Source organism: Nilaparvata lugens, chromosome 9 (genome assembly GCF_014356525.2).
Source record: "Nilaparvata lugens isolate BPH chromosome 9, ASM1435652v1, whole genome shotgun sequence".
Classification (NCBI taxonomy): domain Eukaryota; kingdom Metazoa; phylum Arthropoda; class Insecta; order Hemiptera; family Delphacidae; genus Nilaparvata; species Nilaparvata lugens.
Window position 1 is genome coordinate 1,890,706 of NC_052512.1, and position 18,746 is coordinate 1,909,451.

The following is an 18,746-nucleotide window of genomic DNA, read 5'->3' on the forward strand; positions in this document are numbered from 1 at the left end:
AAAGAGAAATGCAAAACAGTCGGCTTGAATCTTAGATCTCACTTCGCTCGGTCCAGGAGTGCCCATCCCCCCAATGGTCCATGTCGCAAAATTCCCCCCCCCCAAAATTCTCAAAATTTGGTATCCATTTAGGTACTTAAAAACTGTATTGAAAATCCCCCCATTTTTCCTAGTTTTTTCCAAAAATCCCCCCAAAATTCAGCCTCATGTCGCAACTTGCGACCTCAAAACATGCTGTGGGCACCCCTGGCTAGGTCAACTAGTACAATTGAGCAATTTATTTAGGGTACGTTTATGTCGGAGCTGTGATAAACGATCCTAACAACGATGAGAGAAGCGATGCTAGTAGGGAGTAGCGCTCAGCTTCTATCGACTGTTCAGTGTTCATGCCGACAGTCGTGCTTAAAGCTTGATTCGTGAGTTCATGTTTTGAAAAACCAATTTGTGTATGCTATAATGAGTGATTCTGATTAAAAATTTGAGATTATTTTTATTAAGATTTTATTTTTGCATCGAATACAGTAAAGCATTACTTACTTGGTTGTAGAGAACGTGAATATTATGCACATCCTATCAATGTGGAGAGGAATGTATTTGGGGAGTATCATCATTTGTATAAAGATTTAAGAATCCAAAAAAAAATTTTGACCATAATGAGAATGTAAATAGAAACTTTCGCTACATTTTGACGAGAGTTTCCAATAATCTCCAAAAGGACTGGAATAATTATTACATAAGTCCTATCATGGCAGAGGAGCGATTAATGCTAACATTAAGGTAAGTAGGTTTATACAAAAAAGTTATACAGTATTCTTTGATAAAATAGAAACAATTGAATTTATTCTTGAAATGCATACATCAAGGTCTATATTATGTTTCATCATTATCATTGACAATGAATAAGAAATAGTTTAATAAAGTAAAGAAAATGTCACTTGCTTATGAAACTCCACATATAAATCACCCAAATCATGAAAAAATATTTGTCCATGTTTGTACTTTGTAGTCTACAACTCGATACTAGCCTCGATACTAGCTTCGAAAATGGACCGAGCCATTATCGATGCTCTTATCGATGGTCAGGACCCAAGATCGATTTTCATCGCAGCTCCGACATAAACAGGCCTATTAGAAAGCACGTTGGTATTATCTACGCGTTGCTAGAATCGCAGCTTTTATCACTAATCGCAGCTCCGACATAAACGTACCCTATAGTTGATTATGGAGAGGGTCTAGAATGATAATTGAATAAATGAATTAATTAATTCCATCAAAAGCCTTCATTGAACCTTTGTAGTGCAAATCGTTGCTATTGTATTTGCTTTGTGTTAAGTCGAAAAACAACGTGTGTCCAACAAATTGCCTAGGATATCGGGGATGATACTCTACATCAAATTCTGACGTTAAATTCAAAATTTGGGAGAGTTGCAATTTTACACGATTAGGCAACCTGTAATTTCTTCGAATGTAGAGCCAAGTCTCGACTTATTTCACACAGACTATATCTTGTCTTCTACCTGCAGTAGAGTTCAGGGTGTAGTTGAGAAGAGTCGTAAATACAGTCAGCAGATAGGAATCTTTGTGCCCGCCTTCCCAATACAACAGCCTAGAAATTGAGAAGACTATAATAATAAAATTAAATACTCGTAAATCGCTATAGGAGCTTTTTTCATTAGGCGACTGCATTGTATACTGCTAGCTGCAGCCCATAACAACAATTAAGCTCGAATTTCCTATGTGTTGTCTGGTAAACAACTTCTTTATCACCTTCTGATAATATTTTGGACTAGTCTTCTAAGTTCTAACTCTTCTCATGATTTTACTGCTTGTTCTCTCGCTTAAAAATTTTGTTCTGTTCTTATTCTTGTTTATCTTCGTATTGTTTTCAATTTTTTTCTGTTTCTTCTTCTTCTTATATTCTTCGTCGTCTTCTTCTTTTTTCTTCTTCTTCTTCTTCTTCTCCTTCTTCTTCCTTCCATTTTTATTGTCAACACATTTCTTCACTTCCTCCTCAACCTCATAATATATCTACTAGCTCCTCCCATTCTCTTCCCTCTTTTTCTTCTCCTTTTTCTTTTCATTTGTTGTTGACTTTTCTTCTTCTGCTAGAGTTATATTGAGTGAATAGTCACAGTAATCTGCAGATCAGCTCCCGAATAATAAATCTGGATACAGGTTTGCTACAGAAGGACCCTCTTCCAACAACTTTATGAAGTTCTTTCGTTGAGTTTATGCTATTCACTCTGTGTGGAACTCAGTTTGGACCAGTCACAGAGAAGAAGTAAGAGCAATCTTCTACTTTGTGGATCAGTTCTCCAAGCTACTGTTCAGTATTGGATGTGAAGATGTGTATAGTGAGGTCGACGTTACTAGTAGTTCTGTGAACAGTAGACCTCGCGCTCAGTAAGTTACATTGACATGTTGTTATGTTTTCTAAAATTAATAAATAATTTATCAATTAAAAATGTCTAAAAAAATCCTAAATTAACATAGAGCTTTTTTTCTATCGTACCGTGACGTGTCGTCCCGGAATGTGAGTGCTGTCATCAGGTCTGGCTGCAACTGTCCACAACGTTAATGAAATATACATTTTCAAGATGTTCGATGTTTTTGAACGGGTAGTATTATAGTCCACTAGACAGCAGCTGCTGATTTATGATGAATAATTCTATAGTCTGATTTTTACTCTAATATTGAAAGAGGCTCCTTTTTCCTTTTATATTATTCTTGAAATGCAAAATTTCCAAAAACCTTGTATATACGTCGACGCGTAATTCAAAAAGGAACATACCTGTCCAATTTCATGAATATCATACAAAACATATAAACATATAAACATTCAAACATTTAAACATTTAAACATTTAAACATTTAAACATTTAAACATTTAAACATTTAAACATTTAAACATTTGAACATTTAAACATTTGAACATTTAAACATTTAAACATTTAAACTTTAAACATTGAACATTTAAACATTTAAACATTTAAACATTTAACATTAAACATTTAAACATTTAAACATTTAAACATTTAAACATTTAAACATTAAACATTTAACATTCAAACATTTAAACATTCAAACATTTAACATTTAAACATTTAAACATTTAAACATTTAAACATTTAAACATTTAAACATTTAAACATTTAAACATTTAAACATTTAAACATTTAAACATTTAAACATTTAAATTTTAACATTTAAACATTTAAACATTTAACATTTAAACATTTAAACATTTAAACATTTAACATTAAACATTTAAACATTTAAACATTTAAACATTTAAACATTTAAACATTTAAACATTTAAACATTTGAACATTTAAACATTTAAACATTAAACATTTAAACATTTAAACATTTAAACATTTAAACATTTAAACATTTAACATTTAAACATTTAAACATTTAAACATTTAAACATTTAAAAATTTAAACATTTAAACATTTAAACATTTAACATTAAACATTTAAACATTTAAACATTTAACATTTAAACATTCAAACATTTAAACATTTAAACATTAAGAGAAATGCCAAACCGTCGTCTTGAATCTTAGACCTCACTTCGCTCGGTCAATAATGGCAGTGGAGAAAGATAGGAGAACAACGTTGCCGATTCTCACTGTCTTGTCAATGCCTTCTTGTCGGTAGCTGATACAGGTTTTATTAATGTAATATCAATTTTACATTCTCGTTTAAAATAATCAATTATATTTCATTAAGCGAAAAATTGTATTTCTTAATAATTTTACAATGAATTTTCATTATTAAGATGAAATATTTTGTTAATTATTAATTCTTAAAAGCCAATCTGGCTTTTGTTAATTAAAAGCCAATCTGGCAACAGCTCAAAGTGAGAGGGAGATAGTGCAATCCGCTTTGTTGAATGATAGACAAGGACAGCAATACCATTGCTGATCAAACACTGCCATTATAACGTGGACCTTAGAAGTGGTATCAGTATCATGTATGCAATGATATACATGTATACACTATATACACTATATATACACTATACTTGTATACAATAATATACGTGTATAACACTCTCCTACTTGAATTCTTTCTTCAGCTTGAATTTCTAAGTAAATTTCAACCAGTTATATCTTGCTACTTCACCTACCTAAGCCCTTTTTCTTCTTCTTCTTCTCCTTCTTCTTCTTCATCAAATAAATTGACTCATAAGTAGGTGTAAACAAGAATTGAATTGATAATTCACATTTATATATTTTCTTCAATTTCTCTTCTTCTTTATCTCTTAACGATTCGAATTAGCTTCCATTCTATTTTCTCTTTCTCATCCCTCTTATTTTTCCCTTGTTTCTTTTCTCCATCTCTCTTTTCCATAACATTATTTCAATCATCTACCTTGATTATCTCAATTTGACCATTCTCGTCGCCAGTTATTATGTCTTAAAAAATATATATATATATATATATATATATATATATATATATATATATAATATATATATATATATATATATTATATATATATATATATATGAAAATGAATGTCTGTTTGTGTGTTGGTTATTGTTCACTCTAGACTTGAAAACTAATTGACATAACGGCATGAAACTTTGGGAATATGTTGTGTGAATATTGAGGATGGTTTCTGACCAGAAATTCTAATAGGGGGCTCATAATAATTATTTATTAATCCATTTTACAGAACTATTTTTACGAAATTTTCGGCCGCGTGGCTACCGAAGAACGGAAAGATGATCAAGATTCAAGATCATTATTGTGATAATATGATAAGAAGAAGTGAGTATCTAAAGTTACCAGCTTTATCATAAACACGTCTCCCTGTGATACATTATGTACTGGTATTAAAACAGTAGTTTGGAGTTGAAGTTAGTGTAGTTGATTGGTACCAGCTGTAGATAATCTTCCCTTAGAAGACCTATACATTGAATTGAGAAATTCAACACTTTACTGATAGATTACTACCAATTGATTGAGAAGAATATGTTCTCGGAATAATAAATCAATGCTGCATGACTAAGCACATAGGAAGTCCATATTGAGATGTAAATGAAAATATTGATTGTCAGATAAATTTCATGATTCACCAAATAAAGTCAAATGTGACATGAGATACATTGACATTTTGGCGGTACGAAGTCAAATAGTATGAAATTAAATACGTTCTTTATAACAAACATCTTGTATTGAACTCCATTATAAACTCAACTGTTATTAACAAAAACAACTGATGTATTAACTTGAATAATCATATGTGAATCATAATCATAATTGGTATAATTATGGTAATATCTACATCAATAATTATATCTTCCTCTTAGGACCGTTTGCACAGTCAAAGCTAAAACTGAATTTAGTCAGCAGGTAGCTTAAACTCAAAATGAAACACATTTTAACAAACGAGACTTGATACGGATTTAGGCCCGCCGCAAAGTAGACCCACGCTAATCCACGAAAAGCAACCCACGCCGTGGGATGCTTTGTAAACCATTGCTAGGCTTCTCCAGACATCTGTGTAATGATAATAATACTTGCAATGGATAATCCACTTGTCAGCTGATTGATTATGAATAATTCTATAGCAATGGTATTTCGTGGATCCACTTTGCGGCTGGCCTTAATCTAGTTTAAAATGAAATTTAGTTTGAACTGTCACTGTGCAATCGGGCCTTAGTATAATTATATTTTCACTTTTCACAATGAACTATTCTCATTTGCAATACTTATATCTTGTGTTACAATATATCATATATAGGCCTATTTTGTTTATTTGATTATGTATTGTGATGCGGTTCAGTGCAATGGGTCTATCACGACCTTGCGCATCATAATGAAAATCAATCAGTCAATCAATCTTCTTCTTCTTTTTCTCTATCTTCTTCTCCTTCAAAGCGCAATTTAAAAAAGAACACTCCTGCCAAATCTCAAGAAATTCCATCTCCGCTCTTCAACGAAAATGCATACATGCATACCTACAATGCACCTACGCATAGAAGTAATTATAATCTGGTTAAATGAAAAGTAGGCCTCACTTCGACCGATAAAATCAAATATAAAATAATATAAAACACATTACACATGTCAACTAGATATTTCAAACTTTATCTAATGTTTTCCTTATCTCTCTCTTCCTTTCTTTTTAATTTTTTCTTATTCCTTCTCCTCTTTTGACAATCAAATAAGGTATGATAAATGCACATAGAAATACCGAAAATAATTGGAACCACCAACGCAAATACCCAGTATTGTCTGGAGACTAATGATAAATCAATGGAAAAATTGGCAATATTTTTTGAGGCCATGGCTAAAATAAGAACTAAATCGACACAGGTTACAGTTTGCTATTGATGAAGTTGACTGCTGACTGGTCCCCGTTATCGAGGAATTAGTATTATAACAACTATGTCAAGAGCAAATTATATAACTCGCGAATTATGAGTGTGTCGTTCTACAATCCAGTTGCAAGCTGCTGAAAATAATCCTCGTATAGCAATACCATACCGATAATTTGTATATTTATTTATGTAGACTGTTCAAACACGAGTAAAATGTGTTTAATATATCACAAGATCATTAAAATCATATTTTCCAATAAATATTTGGCTCATGTTTCATATATTATGGTATTCTATGATTATGTGAATTTGTACTACTTGTCAATTAGGGCCGGTTCCGAGCTCAGGATTTAGCTAAGTTCTAGACTTTAAACAGCTGGAGTCTGAAAATTTGCTTTCCGAAACGGGGCGTAGTCGCAGTCAATGTTTAAATTAAATTTCGAAAAACTCGACAATTGAACACGAAATAAAATAAAGAGAAATTGGTGTAAAGTTTCAGCTACTTTGAATTATTTAGGAATGTTTCATTTCGTCAAGGAAAAACGTTTCCAATTATAGAAATGAGAAAATAAAGATTATCATGAAAACTGCGACTATCATAAACCGGCCCTTGAGATTGTATCCTATTATATAAAGTAAGCAATTTCTGTATATATTTTTATATGGTTATTTATGTCCAACGGATCTCAAAAACGGCTCTAACGGTTTTCACGAAATTTGGAACATAGTAGGTTTATGATATAAAAATTCGATTGCATTAGGTCTCATCCCTGGTAAAACTCGCTGAAGGACATGAAAGGGATAATAATTATTCATCCTTGAGAAACAGATGATAATTTCGTCGTCAATCGATAACGGAACATGCGATCGCCTGAATAACCTCCCATGAATAACGTCTTTTCTCCTACAGTCCTAAACTTTGATTGAGATATTCTGTAAACGCCATTATGCCAGAAAGGAGGACACAGGTTTATTGCTGTAGGCCTAGGACACCGTTCTATTATTAGCGAAAGATTCAGACTGATCTCTCTCCAAACTCGAATTGGCATTCGTGTCCATTTCTCATTAAGTTTTCGAGTTTTCTTGCTACATAGTTTCCGCCAGGCTTGTCTCTGGACTTTGATTTCGAAAAAGAAGGTCGATGAACTAACGCATCACCATAAAACGCTACTACTATTAATCAATGACTGAATACATTATCTTCTCGTCAGTATCTTACTAGTTTCATAAATTTATTCGTGGAAATGACATTCATCCAAAATTTCCCTTCCCGTCACTCAGAGTGTAGCAGAATGATTCTGGAAAAAGCATGAATCACTGAAAGTGAGTGCACAGAAGTTATATGAATTATTTTGACAAAATATAGATGATGTGGAAGCTGCTTTACGGTGGATTGTAAAGGATAGAACATGAAATCTCTCTCTCTATCTTTTCACTTTCCTTGCCCTATCACCATAGGTGAGGTGAGGTGAGGAAGTATAAGCGAATGCTCAACTTTATTCATATGACCCAATGAGTATATTTAATTTATATAGTTGAATAGGCCTGAACTGACTTGCTAATTTTATGAGTTCAACGCCTTTGTGTTGAAGAACCACTTGATGGAGACACCCGAATCTTCCTGCGAAGACCCATCCTTTCTTATGTCGGAGCAGTTAGTCCCAAAATGTATTGGTCCCAACGTTCCTAGTACTCCTGTTTAAATCATCACCACAAGAACCAGAGATCTGTTTATTTAGTCTGTGGTAGAACATGAGTCAGTATAAAAGTCCTGAAGACGTCACGTGGAAGAGTTGAAGAAATATCCATTCCTAAAATCTTTTTTAGAACGATTGCTGGGAATTCATTTGAATTTTTCTCAATTCCATCAAATACCGACAAAAAAAAAAACAAATTACACTATATTTGGAGAATGAGTGTGATAAATTGATATGTCTTGTCAACAACATCAATATACGAGTTGTATGGAATTGAATTAGCAGAGTGCACTGTTGGAAGAGTTTGTAAACTACATCTATTATGCAAATTCGACGTCAGGTTTCTATGTAAATGACAAAGTGATGCGTTATTACTGGAATCTTTCATCATCTCGCTCGAAGCAGGATAGAATGTGGAAGAGGAGTGGAAGGGGAGAAGACGAAGGAAAAGAAGAAGAAGAAGAAGAAGAAGAAGAAGAAGAAGAAGAAGAAGAAGAAGAAGAAGAAGAAGAAGAAGAAGAAGAAGAAGAAGAAGAAGAAGAAGAAGAAGAAGAAGAAGAAGAAGAAGAAGAAGAAGAAGAAGAAGAAGAAGAAGAAGAAGAAGAAGAAGAAGAAGAAGAAGAAGAAGAAGAAGAAGAAGAAGAAGAAGAAGAAGAAGAAGAAGAAGAAGAAGAAGAAGAAGAAGAAGAAGAAGAAGAAGAAGAAGAAGAAGAAGAAGAAGAAGAAGAAGAAGAAGAAGAAGAAGAAGAAGAAGAAGAATTTATGTCCTCAGCTGATCAATTTCAAATTATTTTCCTGAAAACTATCACGTAGAAGACCCTGATGTAATGTTAAGCCGACTCCAGACATGCGTCATTCGGCAAACACCGAGCAGCGACTCGCCGAATCACGAGTAGTGTGGATGGATGTTTGGTATTCGGCAAGCAGCGAACATTCGTGCTCGTTGTTTCAGCCGGCTCCAGACATGCGACATTCGGCGAACACCAAGCATACTCGCCGAATCATGTTTATTTTATAGTCCAGGCAATTCATAGGTACTGAATTTGAACGTTCATGAGAATTATTTTTTCAGATGGTATTATAATAATGTACCTACGAGTATAATGGAAATCTTCATAACGGCAAGGAAAGTTGTGTGATTTGGCGAACACCAAGCATACTCGCCGAATCACGAGTAGTGTGGATGGATGTTTGTCTATTCAGCAAGCAGCGAACATTCATTTTCTGATCACTGTGTATCATGTTTCTTTTATAGTCCAGGCAATTCATAGCTACTGAATATGAGCGTTCATGAGAATTATTTTTACAGATGATATTATAATAATGTACCTTCGAGTATAATGGATATCTTCATAATGGCAAGGAAAGTTGTGTGAGTGCGCCACACTAGATTTTTTTCTTTATGTTCTTGATAGTTTTTGCGGTATACTGTACAAAAAGCAATTATTGTGTTACCGCTCACACAATCGTAACAAGTGAGGATAGAATGTAGCATAATATACTCATGTATATGAATGTTACATTCTATACTCTCTGGTCAAAATTTGTTAACGGTGACCGGAATTTTGGGAACTGGAATTTTGAGACAGCTAGGAAAACTAGGAATTTAGGGGACCAAGTTTGTAGTTTCTATCTGCGATGTGATTAGAAAACAATAGTCGGCCTTTCCGAAAGGGTTCGATGAGCATGAGCAAAGGGGTTTTCTCAAGTTTATTCATAGAAAATGAAGCATATGCTCAATATTTTGGAAGTATAAGCGAATGCTCAACTTTATTCATGTGACCCAATGAGTATATTTGATTTATATAGTTGAATAGGCCTGCAACTGACTTGCTAATTTTAGGAGTTCAACGCCTTTGTGTTGAAGAACCACCTGATGGAGACACCTGAATCTTCCTGCGAAGACCCATCCTTTCTTAGGTCGGAGCCAGTTAGTCCCAAAATGTATTGGTCCCAAAGTTCCCAGTACTCCTGTTTAAATCATCACACAAGAACCAGAGATCTGTTCATTTAGTCTGTGGTAGAACATGAGTCAGTATACAAGTCCTGAAGACGTCAAGTGGAAGAGTTGAAGAAATATCCATTCCTAAAATCTTTTTTAGAACGAAAGCTGGGAATTCCTTTGAATTTTTCTCAATTCCCATCAAATGCCGACAAAAAAACAAATTTACACGATATTTGTAGAATGAATGTGATAAATTGATATGTCTTGTCAACAACATCAATTTACGAGTTGTATGGAATTGAATTAGCAGAGTGCACTGTTGGTAGAGTTTGTAAACTACATCTATTATGCAAATTCGACGTCAGGTTTCTATGTAAATGACAAAGTGATGCGTTATTACTGGAATCTTTCATCATCTCACTCGAAGCAGGATAGAAGGTGGAAGAGGAGTGGAAGGGGGAGAAGACAAAGAAAAAGAAGAAGAAGAAGAGAAGAAGAAGAAGAAGAAGAAGAAGAAGAAGAAGAAGAAGAAGAAGAAGAAGAAGAAGGAGGAGGAGGAGGAGGAGGAGGAGGAGGAGGAGGAGAAAGAGGATGAGAAGGTGGAGAAGGAGAAGTAGAAGAAAAAGAATAAGGAGAAGAAGCGACGACAGAAAATATGTCAAAACACGAAAAAAGCAAGAAGAAATAGGTGAGGGATAAGGAGAACAAAGAGGACAACAAAATGTGAGAAAGGGGAGAAGCCAGTCATTGATGGAGACAGAGAATGTAGGAAGAAAGAATATATTAGAATTCTGGAGGAAGAAGAATGAGGAGGAGGAGTAGGAGTTAAAGACTAGTATGTAGAAAATGAATTGAATATAGTGCAAAAAGAACTTGTGGAGAAGAGACGGAATGAGGAAAAAGAAATAACTTATGAAAAATAGAAATAAAATATGAAGGATGATACTAAATTTTATAAATGAATAGAAACGTATAGGGCCATCTTCATCCCATTATATGAATAACTACGTTATTGGCATTTTCATGTTAAGTTGACCACCCGTAGATTCTACAAGAACAGAAACTAAAAAGGAGAGAAGCAGGAAAAGAAGATTAGGGAGAAAAAAATAAAATTACAAGATGAAGATTCAGGCAATAAAGTAGGGAATAGAAAATCAATAGAATTAGAAGAAGAGGTAGGAGATTAGTAGATGTAAATAAGATAAGTTGATTAGAATAAAATGAATTACAGGGATAGAATGCAAAAAAATGAAGAGAAGGAAGGAAAATAAATGGAAGGAAAAAATAGGAAGAAAGAAGAAAAGGAATAAGGAAAACAAGGAGAAGGGGGAAAGAGCAAGGCTGGAAGGAGTGGGTTATGAAAAGGAGAAGAAGGAAAAAGGTTATGCCACAAGCAAGAAAAAGGTTGAAAAGAAAGACTGAATTTTGCTCAATTTGAAATCATGGGAAAACATGTGACGACCGGTCACAATTTAGTATTGCAACAAATCATCAAAATGCTGAATGAAAACGAGTTTTTCTGTTGGCCATTCATGGAACAGTCTGAGAGATTCGTCGTTTGACTAAAAACATTGAACATAGCTCTTCTGGTGATCATAGGTGATTTTAATTTATCCGATAACAATAATTGTTAATAACGACATTAGATCAATCTTTATTTCATTTTAGAGCATTAATTTTTCAGTTTTTTTAAAATATTTTCAGTTTTAAATATAATCAACTCATCTTATTCACTTGTTCATTTTATTTTCAGGTATGTTGATGACAATGCTAACGACTTTGATACAATACATCGTGATATAAATGTGAGTATATGAGCAGAATTAACACTCACAATATTTGTAGCTAATTTGGAAAGCCACTGTCTTATGAATCTCTTTGACAGTAGCTGTTCTCCGGTTTGATTTATTTACTAAATTATTCTACAGTAAAATTGAAATCTTTAAAATATTGAAGTCAGGCACAGGACGCCCTCCCGCACCCTTTGACCTTGCCAATTCGTTCAGTTTATTATAAAAATACTAGCAGGGCACCCGAGCTTCGCTACGGGAATTAAAAGCAATGTTATTCTTGAGAGAATAGACAACTAATTGCTAGTTTATATGAATTTATGATTCAGATTAAATCGAAATCATTATTATAATTTTTTGATTGATGAAAGCAACCCCCGTCGTCAAATTTTTGTTTTATGGAATATTAAGATTCAATAAATTATCTGTACTTCTGGGTATAGTTCTGATTCAGCCCCGCCGCAAAGTAGACCCACGTTAATCCACGAAAAGCAACCCACGCCGTGGGATGTTTTGCTATATCATTGCTATAGAATTATTCATAATCAATCAGCTGACAATTGGATTATTCATTGCATGTATTATTATCATTACACAGATGTCTGGAGAAGCCTAGCAATGGTTTACAAAGCATCCCACGACGTGGGTTGCTTTTCGTGGTTTAGCGTGGGTCTACTTTGCGGGGGGCCTAAAGTAGCAGTACCCAATCAAAATATTTCACAATAAATAGATTTTAAATAAGTTCTTCAAATTAGTGCTAATCTAATGGAGTGAAAGAACTCAAATCTTGTTTAGAAACTATCCTCAACTTACTGTCAACCTAACAAAATTAGACTATTAATTAATTTAGTTGCCAATTTCAACCGTAACAACTTTTCCGAAAAGGTACTCTCTCTAGATTGTAGTTCTATTGACATATTATAGTATGAACATTAAGAGATTGGAAGATGGAGAAGAATATACATGCTAAAAGACAAACTTAAACTTTCATAAACCACCTTTAAAGTTAAAATATCGCCAAATTATTTCCTAGTGAGCACCTAGGACTTACAAGGAAGCTATATTCTGAGTTTGTTGCAATCCATCCAGTAGTTTTTCAGAAATCGTAATCAGTGAGTGAGTCAGTGAGTGAATCAGATAAGAATTTCCAAAGACCTTAAAGATGCATAGACTCACATGCAGCGCTAGTGTAGTACTTGGAATTGAAATCCGCCATTGAGGGGGCAACCCAAAGACCTTAAAGAGATATGCATCTTTAAGGTCTTTGGGGCAACCCATAAGATTATTACATACCAATGCCACCAATGCCTTTGTGATCTATTGTATTACAAATATATAGATATAATATCTCGTGCTAAAATACCCCAATGGCGGCCTTCAATTTCAAGTAAGAGCTATCATTGGGAAGGCATAGGCATTGTGGGTCTATATCTCTTTAAGGTCTTTGAGAATTTCGTAAGTATAGATCCCATTTATAATCAGCTGACAACGTTGATCAACTCTCATTTGACATCGTTGCACTCATCTCTTCCAATTTTCATCGGAATATTTTCGTGCGGATGACTATAGTTTTGCTATCTACATAATATTCTCACCAAAATTCGTAAAACCGGTAAAAACAGTTTCAAGACTTGAGAAAATCTCTAAAATCCTCCCTAGAGATCAGCACTAGAAACAAACATCACTTAGCTACTTACATAACATTAATTGTGTATCTCTGCTAGTACTTCCAACTTGTTATGAATATTCGCACCTTATTTACGAGCGATCACTATCAACCTTGCCATTGATACGGGCGAGCCTAATGAACACAGGCACGGCTAGTAAATGTAACATGTTCATAAAAATAAAACATTGCAAAAATGGTGACTGTACATGACAACATAAGCAAGTTACAACAGCCTTGCACTCGGCAAACATAATTCACTTCTCAACATCAAAGATTACGATCTTTCAAAAGCAGCCGCAAAATGGCTGTATATTAGCGCCGCGGCGGCGTCAAGGAGAACTACATATCAACCTATATACTCATATATTCATTCATCACATATTTACTTTACTCAACTTGTGTCATTTCGCTGCTCTATTGAGAATTTGAAGAATAAAATCGATTAAGACAATGTTACTTATGGATGGAGTTTTGTGCTGTAGGCTCTCAAGTTAGAAATATTGGGTTGATCAAGGATACCGTTGAAAATGTTATGCGATATGGTAAACTCCTTAGGCCGGGTTCACACAGATTTTGATTGATTTTTTGTCGGCCGATAGTTCCCAAAAAATGCTACATGTGCTTCTTAAATGTAAGTCTTCAAACTGTCAACGGTGATGGAAAAATCTTGCCAGAAAGTAGAACCTGTCCCATTTTCAGAGGAGAGCGATAGTAATGGCGCATATGCTTCTGCGTAGCATAACGTTCACCTGGTAATGTCTAGTCACCGGAACCCATTCGGCACACCTTTAGGTACAGGAATCACTATAAATATATTGTTTCCCTATATCAAAAAACTTTAATCGTTGATTTCGAAATATTTTAAAAATATTATAACAATCTACTCGACTCACTGAGTCTATAGAAGTCCAACCAACAGGTTCATTGTACAGGTATTAATGATTATCCTTACCTTCACTAGTAAGACCTCACACAATCTACCGTGAACCGTCAAGCTCTGTTTTTAGACCCATATGCACCAGCTACATTCAAACGCATATTATTTGGCTGTTCTTTTCAACCCGAAATGTAACACATGATAAAAAATGTGACTGCATTAGCAGTTTAGAGATAAACAAACCATAGAGAAACAATAGCGTAAGTAGATATCCCATGGTATCCCTTGTCGCAACTTTTACTGTTATCTCAAGCCAATAGTCCACGTAGTTCTTTCCCGTGAAACTGTGTGACGCTGGTAGTCTCTCATACTGTGCCGTTCATACACTCTCACCCTAACAAAACAGTAAAAACCGACAGTAATATATAATAATCGTCTTGAGATAACAGTAAAAGTATACCATGGGATATCTACTTGAGCTATTGTTTATCTATGGTTAAGCGGAGATGATGCATAGACTCCTAGATGAAGATGACTCGAAATATTTTATACCATTTTCCCTCAGATTAATTATTAATTAATTATTGCAATAATTTTTATTGTATTGTTCCAAACTATTCGTTTCAGTTTTTGGTTTGAATATTCGTAGGCTACCACACTACCAAATTCACAACTATCCTTAATAGAAGGAAGAAAAACAGAAAATGTAACAACAATACTCTCCCATGACTCGCCCATTCTCATCATTGTGTGTTATTCAGATTGGCAGACAGTATTGAGAGATTAAACAAAATGTAGGATGTTTTGTATGAATAATCCAATAAGCTGCAATGCTCGTATAATATGCAACCTACCTCATGGTGCGAGGAGCTTTGGAACCAATACTTTTAGGGACCAATACCTTTTGGGTCTAGAGGGTTCTGACATAAGAGAGGATGAATGAGTCTTCACAGGAAGAATCAGGTGTCTACAACAGGTGGATGGAGATTTTGTTCTTCAACAAAAATGCATTGAACACATAACTGAAAGTGTATTCTCATTTTTATGCTATAGCATGGTAATCGCTTGTATAACTTATGAAATAAACAACTTTTGAATTGCATTGAATTGAACATATAATTAGCTAGTCAGCTGCGAACCTATTAACTATGTATGAATATCTATTCAATAGACAGTACCTCATATATTGATTCATTCAGATTTTAAAGTTGAATAAAATTATTTCTGCTACTCGAACAGGAAAATTTGAATATCAAGTTTTTATTAGATCAAAAACCTTGGAGCTAATAACATGTTGGAAAAGAGGCCATCTGAAGAGTCTGTGATAAAAATAGATTGATTATCTACTCTGTACACAGAACTATTTCTGAAAATGAATGGGTTTCATTCAGTAACAGAAGCGCGTGAACCTGTCAAAAGGCCTATTGTTTGCTAATCACCTCACAGGTAGAAACCCCAGACTTGGTCCCAAAATCCCTCTTTTTCCTAGTTGGTCTCAAAGTTCCGGTCACCTACCTGATAGGTGTAGTCTGTCCAAACCTACGTACCTGTCTTACCTACCTGTCCACCTACCTGCTAGGTATAGTCAGTCCAAACTGTCATGAGCCCTGAAAGATTAAGCCGACCCTCGCTCCCCCGCGCGCAGGCACACCTGTGCCATTGATATACTATGTATACTACGTGGTATACAGGTAGGCAGACCGTCCCTTTACTCACACACACAAAAGGAGACTACAATTGTGTGTGTGAGTAGTAGGAGGGTCGGCCTAATCCTTCAGAGCTCATGCTTGTTTGGACAGAGTATAGGCATAGAGAAACGATAGGTAGATATCCCATGGTATAGGGCATTTATGTTGCAACTTTTACTGTTATCCCAAGCCAATAGTTCACGTAGTTCTTTCCTATGCAGCTGTGTGATGCTGGTAGTCTCTCAAATTGTGCCGTTCATACACTATCACCCCAAAAAAACAGTAAAAAATGACAATAATCGACAGTAATAGAACAGAGATAACAGTAAAAGTTGCGACATAAATTCCCTATACCATGGATATCTACTTACACTATTGTTTCTCTATGGTATAGGTCATATGTGCTGTCAAATGTGAGCACAGAAATGGCCGGGTAAGGCTAGGCACACACTAGTTAGTCAAGACAAGACAAGACATGATCAGACACGTTTAGTCCACAATACTTACATAGTTGCTGTTGACGCAATACACACTGATTAGTCATTGCAATTAGATATGTCTTCATAAGCACTTTGTGGAGTATTGTGACTGAACGTGGCTGATCATGTCTTGTCTTGTCTTGACTAACTGGTGTTTGCCTAGCCTAAGCTAGAACTATCTAAGTTCGCTGATACAGATCTAGGGACTAGAAAAAATTGACATTATGAAGTGATTCTTTCTATATTCAGTCTGCAAGTAGTAGAGTTCTCCATCATACGCCCTAAATTTCCCTTCCTTAGCAAGAATTGTCGATAGACATTCTCAAACAGAATCATAATGATCAATATCCTAATAATTAAAATCAGAATAATATCCACGATGATTTCGGTTTGGTTCACAATATCAGAATGAACGGAGTATGGAGAGATACGCATAGATGGAGTGCTGATAGAGAAAAGAATTGGAAGGTAGAATTGGAGGTGAAAGAAAAAAAAGAAGTCATAAAAGAGGACATATCAGTGAAAGAATGATGACAATATTAGTGTCAAGAAAGAGATGGTAAAAGAAACAGTGATGAAAAAGAAGAAGAAGAAAAGTGAGAAAAAAAGAAGAAGAAAAAGATTAAGATGAAGAAGAAGGAGAAGAAGAACAAGAAGGTGGTGAATAGAGGAGGAATAAAGTGTGAGACGTAGAATGTAAAGGATGGTGAATGTGAAATTGGAGCTGAAAATAATGATAACAAGGAAATCGAAATGAAGGAGGTGGAGGAGATGTTGGCTATGAGAGGAGAGAAAAACAAGTGTTGAAGAAGACGAACAGGTGGAAGTGAAAGAGATGGAGTTGTAGGAGGGGAAGGAGAGATGAGAAATGTTAGGTTGTAGTGTTGAAGAGGCTACAACTTGATTACAGGGCAGTGGGTTTGTATTTTGTACTAGTACAGTGTTTGTATTCCTAACGAGCTATGATAAAAGATCAGGTGGCGTTGATACAAAACATCATTTATAAACTCGAACTAAGCTCAATAAATAGCCTATTTATTCTTAATAAGCTCAATAAATAGCCTATTAATTCTTAATATGATCCCATTCTCCTCGCACTTCAACTCCATTGTCTATAAATTATCATTTAAGGCCCACTGCAAATAGATTTGTCACATATCACACCAATATTGAATGTTTAAGGAAACAGTTGATCTAAATAAGCACTAAAATAATAAACCCGGACCACTTCCTCATAGACTCTAAGATTAGTAGAGAAACTAAACTAGAATTAAAAACATGGACCTACAGTAACGTTTTCTTCCATATCGACGTATGAATCTCAAGATTTCTGCCCTATACTGTTTGCAAGGCCATTTCTTTTAGATACATTTGTTTAAAGTGGACTCGCTTACAATTTTTGCTCATTTTTTCTCTTTTTTCCTACCTTCTTCTCCAATACTTCCCTTTTCTTCTCCTCTTCACCATTCATTCCTTACTTTTATACCCTCTACCTACCTTTTACATGGGAAAACAGTTGGCTAGGTATTTTTCTTCCTTTCTTTCTTTTCAGCACACCCCACCATGATGCCTGTTTCTGTATTTTTTAGAAACTATTGTTTGATTGTGTCTTGTTGTATTTTGGCTACTTTTATCTATATTGTGTTGAATTGAATAAAATTATTGATTGATTATTAAAATTATAAAATTATTCATATTATTTTAAGATTCGTGCCTTATACGTATTATTTAACACAGACTTTCAGTTTTTTCCAATTTTAAATCTTGTTTCTCTTAGAATGATTCTTTTCGAAAACGAGACAAGTTTGTGAATGATCCACAAAGATGAGGTAGTTATTTTTCCATGTGTGTTATGGTAGTGATACTCTGGGTTGGAGAACTCGCTCATGAACAACAAGTAAAAGAGGTAGAATTAGTTGAAAGAGAGGGAGAAGAAAAATAAGTGATTGAATAAAATGGAGAAGTAGAAGTGGTAGAAGAAGAAGAAGAATGAGAAATAGGAGGAGAATAAGCAGAGAAGGAACCTCGAAAAGTGGATATCATAGACTCTTAAATGGCATCCATTAAGTATGGTTGGCCCCGTGGACCGACCGACAACCATTAACTTCAGCCACTAAGTAAGTGCAACCCCAATCATTGAGCCTCAACCACCCTCCACCCCCTTGAACAAGAAGAGCAAGAAGAACATTAAGAGAGAGAGAGAGAGAGAAGAAGAAAAACACCAAGAAAGAAAAAGAAGGAAAGAAGATGAAGGAAATGAAGA

The 18,746-nt window shown here is 34.7% G+C and overlaps 1 protein-coding gene across 3 annotated transcripts in view; it reads left to right on the top strand.

The window, feature by feature from the left end:
• Positions 1-18,746, top strand: part of LOC111059872 — a 345,846-nt gene that overhangs the window by 107,971 nt on the left and 219,129 nt on the right. Inside the window, exon 2 of one of the 3 annotated variants that reach the window (XM_039435379.1) lies at positions 11,734-11,785. The exons of the other annotated variants lie outside the window; for them this stretch is intronic. The gene's annotated coding sequence lies outside the window, so the exon portion shown is untranslated. The remainder of the gene's footprint in view (positions 1-11,733; positions 11,786-18,746) is intronic. 3 annotated transcript variants of the gene reach the window in all.